This window comes from Parus major, chromosome 3 (genome assembly GCF_001522545.3).
Source record: "Parus major isolate Abel chromosome 3, Parus_major1.1, whole genome shotgun sequence".
NCBI lineage: Eukaryota > Metazoa > Chordata > Aves > Passeriformes > Paridae > Parus > Parus major.
This window is the reverse complement of record NC_031770.1, coordinates 55864196-55869528: the sequence shown is the minus strand read 5'-3', so window position 1 is coordinate 55869528 and position 5333 is coordinate 55864196.

The following is a 5333-nucleotide window of genomic DNA, read 5'->3' as shown; positions in this document are numbered from 1 at the left end:
ACATCCTGGTTCCCATTTATGGGACAGGGCTCCCTAGGGGGATGTGTCTGTCCATGTGGGCAGATTCGGGTGCCTTCTGGGGTGGCTGTGGGTGTCTGCCCTTGGGGAGATAACAGTCTGCTTGTGCCACCAAGCCTTTGGGAGAGCAGATGGGAATACAGAAGCTTGGCAGAGATTTCAGGCAAAGGGTGGGCATCTCAGGGTGACAGCCAAGCTTGTGAGGGATGGGGATCCCTCAGCAGCAGTGACTGGAAGCATTTTGCTGCTGGTGACAGACATATAAAAACATATAAACAATAAAAAATAAAAACATAAATATATATAAATATATATATAAAGACATACAAAACAATACCTTGTTTTCTTTACCTACTGTACTTACACGTGGGGCAGGCACTGGGCAGTAGGAACAAGAGCTCACTTGAACAAAGCCCTAAGCAACCTCACTTAAGGCTGCTGCTCACCCTGTTTTGAGCAAGAGATTGGACTAGATGATCTCTGGAGGATCCCCCCCAATCTAAATTACTCTCTTAAGTCCACTCCAGGTTCCAATTTAATTTTCAGGGTGGTGTTTCAGCACCTGCTCTGAACCCTGCCATTCTTGTTAACATCAGTAGTGCCAAGGCATTTCTAAACAGTCAGTGGGCTCAGTCCCAAGCCACAGGGGTTTCCTCCTGAAGACAAAAGAGCCTCACTCACCTGCTGCTGGGACAATGGGGTAATGGCATTAGGGGGACCTTCTGTGCCTCTTTATCTCTCTTCTCTGGGCATTCCTCCCTTGATGAGGAATTTCCTCAGAGCAGGCCTGAAAAGCTTCTTGGGTGAGACTCATTTATCTTAGCAGCAGATAAAACACTGCAGTGGAGGTCACATTCTTCCATCTTTTCCACTGTGACTAAGCTTGCCTGTAAGCTGGCGTCCCCTGACACCTGCACATCACATTATTTATTCTCCTATTACACTGCATTACTATTATACTGATAACATGAAACTACACTACAACTTGACTGTATCTTTCCCCTCCTTAGCTTGGCATTACAGAGGAATGATGAAACACAGCCTTTTGAGCTTATTCCTTCTTTTCTTATGAAAAGAGAACTCATGTAGAATACTCCCACTACCCCCTTCTTTATAAAGCCAAATTTTACTTTTCTTCCTCATTTAAGAATAAATTTTCATCCAGTGTCACCTTCAAGCTTGAACACTCAAACATTGTCTCCTGGAAACACCAATATATTTATACGGAGGGATCAGAGCCTGTCCAATAATCAGAACTCTTACAGGTTTGAGACGGGACTGTCTGGGCTGTGCCCAGGACATGCTGTGAATTTCTTCAGCCAAACTCCCAATGGGATGAACCTTTGCAGTCTCTTGTGCTGTCCCATGCCCCCGTGAAGAACTGTCCATGGGCAGGTGACAACAGTTAGACTCCTGAAGCTTAACTTATCTGTCCAACACCTTCTGGGAAGAACAGGACAAGTGAAGACCTGGTGAGGAGAGAAACCACAGGGATACTACAGAGAAACCACAGGCTGGGTAGTAGAGAGAGTAGTAGAGACAGATCGGTATTAGAGAAAACTACAGGCTGGGTCTCTCTCCTGAAACAGCTCTGGGTTGTCCCACAAAGGTCTCTGGGTGCTGCAGTAGTGTGCAGCTACTCACTAAATGACACACTTTCCACACAAATATGTGGCCTTTACTGAAATAACCATCAAATCCAAGACTGAAGTAAATTTCTGCTACTAACATTATTTTTAAATTGCACAGTGTGAGGAGCCAATTTAGCCTTGTTATGTGCGACACACAGATGTGCGTCTTTATCCATGAATAGGTCTTTTCTGATACAGATCACCTCTGTGATGTGAACCTATTAGATGTAAAAGTTCTGTTCATTTCATCTGTCACTGTGATTTTTTCTGGGATATGTGAGCTCCTGGGAAGTAAAGAAACAGTCTTCTACCAGCAACATTTATTCCTTTTTCATTATTTCTTACTATGACATTATCAATGCTGCTTGAAAGACAACTATTTTTACACAGCTATTTTTGTAACTTTCTTCTTTTTACACTCATCGGTATTTTGTTTAGCTGATACATATTAGCTCTTTAGGCATATCCATATATTTCTAACAGCATCCTAGAATTTCCTATCATAACTGGTCAAGAGAGAGGGGGGGAAAATTGAAGATTGCAGTAAATACAGCTGAGGTGAAGTCAGAGCACTATATTCTCTATCCAGATCTAAGGTATGTTCTCGAGAGTTTCCCATTTTGAGAACACTCACACGATATGTTCCCACTTAGCTTTTATGCCAAAAATATCCCCATGCAGCTCTGCCACTGATAAAGGAAGCAAGAGCCTTCATGTAAACAGGGTTCCAGGCAGCTGCCAGTGCTCCCAGCCACTGTCTCACACAAACCTGTGAACAGCCAGCCTGGATGGGATATGGAGGAGCCCCTGGCATGCCGGCTGGGCAGGCTGCCCTGTTCCCCATCAGGGGTGCTGGGGACAGGCCCTCCCATGCCCACCTTGCTGCTGACTCCCCATCCACCCCGCCGCTCCTCAGGATCACCCAGAGCGGCCAAGAGCAGCAAAGCTTGTGGCCACTTGCAGGGACCAAGAGAGTCAAGGCTGGAAGGGATGCATGGGGAAAATCATGGATAGGGCAAAAGACAGCAGGAAAACATTTCATCAACACAGGCTCACAGACTGAGACATGTGGTTCATCTCTTCTGTACAAAAGCATCAGCAGCAGTTAAATCAATCATAAATGCTTTTGGAAATGAAGCAATTTTAAAAGTAAGTAAATTAAGCCCTGTCCACAGACACTGCATTATAAATACCATTATGAAAGTTATTCAGCTTTCAGGGGAGTTTTAAAACAGTCATGTGCTAGCTGCAACACTGAAAGATTGTCCTGCCATTTGGAAGGTCTGCACATGCACCTCTTAGAAGGAGTTTCCTCAAAGAGGTTTCACTGGAAATAGCTCTAGATAACATGCCAGTAGAGCTTTAACTATTATCTTTCTTGATTCCTTGGATTCATCCTAAGAACTGTGCATGAATACTTCTGTCAATAGCTTGAATATCCTCTCCCCAGCACCAACACTTGGTGGCTTTGGAAGAGGACCAGCAGAAACTTGTGTGACTGCACTTCACTGGAAACGCTGTCAAGAGAAACAGACATAGCACCTGAACAACACTTCAATACAGCAAGAGGCTGTTGCTGCACTCAGGGTAAAGGTCTGGGCAATAATGACCCTAGCACACAGGCAGAAGGCAGGGAAACACAGGCTAACAAATGCCAGAGTCAGACCTGTAATTCATCGTGATTCCTTCTGTACAGGCAGGGTACAGACCATCAAAAAAGGCAAATTGGGAACTAATCACCCTTTGGACAAGACTGGAGATGTTAGGTATCTCTCTTAAAACTTCCTATGCTAGTTGTACGCCAGGAAGGAAAACAAAAGCAAACATATAGATGCAAGGGGAAAGGAGACAGAAGCTGTGCCCATATCAGGGATTATACAGTGACAGACAACAGGTCAAGGCTGTCTGCATCATAAGTTTGCAGAAATGTGGTGGTTCAAAGTGGGGAGAAGTTACGAGTGTACACACAAGCCATCCTGTGTTGCTCGACCTTATCACCAGAAAGCCATCCCCAGCACATTTTATTTCACTGAATAGATGTAGCCAAAGGCTTCCAGCCTAAAGAAAGTAATTTGTGTTCAGAAAATGATCCAGTGAATGGGAATTGAGGGCCATCTCTGTCAGCTGCAGTGCTTGCAGCATCTTTGCTCTGAGACCGCTGGGTATGGAGCTGGTGCTGCCAGGCACAAGCAGAAGGACTAAAGAGCAAGTTTAGATGGGAGGATGGAGGCAATGCTCTAGCTGCTTGCAGAGAAAGCATTTTATGGTCAATGAGAAATGAAAAGAGAAATGATGTGGCACAGGCCTTGAATTATGGCACATTTCCCTTCTTGAGAAACTCCCTGGCAAAACCCTGATCTCCCTGTGGCACACACTGTTCCCAACCTCTGTGTGCCACATCTGGCTCGCCCCTCTCCAAAGCCCAGGAATCCTCTGTGTCTATGCCCAGGGTCCATGGCTGAAGGGAAGCCCAAGATAGCCCTGCAGCAGTTGGGCTGGCCTCTGCTCTCAGCTGCACCTGCAAAGGAGCACCTGAAGGCAGGGAGAAAGGCAGATTTGGTGGGGAATGGGAGGTGATGCTGGCTCTTTCTCCATCAGAGACACAAATGAAAGGATGACAGCCAGGATGGCTGGGAACAGGCTCCTTGCTCCCTATTGTGTGTGCTTGCTGATGGGTGATCCAGAGGTACTGGGTGGCAAAGGGTAAGTTCTACTACAGAGGCTCAGGCACTACTTAAAGCTCAGACCTGTATCTCCTCTCTGTTCTGAACATGAGGAAGACTAAGCAGAAAGGGGGAGATGTTGATCCCAACTCTGTGATCACAACATCAGTTTTGTTTTGCTAAACACAAACAATTCCAGTAGGTTCTTGTGTTAGCTAAGGTGAGATGATGAAAATGCTTTTTCAGCCATTGACTTGACGTGTGTTGATTTTTTTAGGGAAGAAAAATGATCAGCATGTGAAGATTAGGCCATTTATAGAATGGAATTTTAACAGAATGTTTTTTTTTTTTCTGAATGAAACAGTGTTTTGGTGGGTGAGAACTGGTTTAAACATTCTAAAGAAAATTGTGTATGTACTCTGAATTCTTCAGACAATTCCTGATTTTAACCATGAACTCTGAAGAGGACAGGTACATGCATATGCTTAGAAAAAAAAATTATACATATGGTGAAGAACAGTTAATGGATCCATTTCCTGCCCGTTTGGCACGTTGTGGTTAGTTTAATTTAATGTGTACTTCGCTGCTGATACCTTTGGAAGAACCAGGCAAGAGTGTGCCTACATACATGCTGGTCCTGCTTTTGTGGCATGGGAAAGATGCTTTGTGTATTGTGGGCTAGGAGAGAAACTACCCTCTTCTTGGCTTTGCTTGCTTATGCCGTGATCTGGCATGAATTAATAATAGGGAACGTATCCTGCATGACAATGAAAACCAACAAACCAAAAAAACAAAAAGACGGTTTGATTTTTTTGTTTCTCTAAAGTTCCTTAAGACATGGGACCTCATATTTCTGCACCAGCTGGAACCTGGACGTCCTTCTCTCAGGCAGGCCCAGCATGACTGAGGTCGGAGCCCGGCGCTGCAGGCTGATGGCCGCGGAGCCGATCTCCCGGGGCAGGCGGCGGCGGGAGCCCCGCGGGGGGCGAGGGGCGCAGCCCCTGGGCCGGAGCCCCGAGGG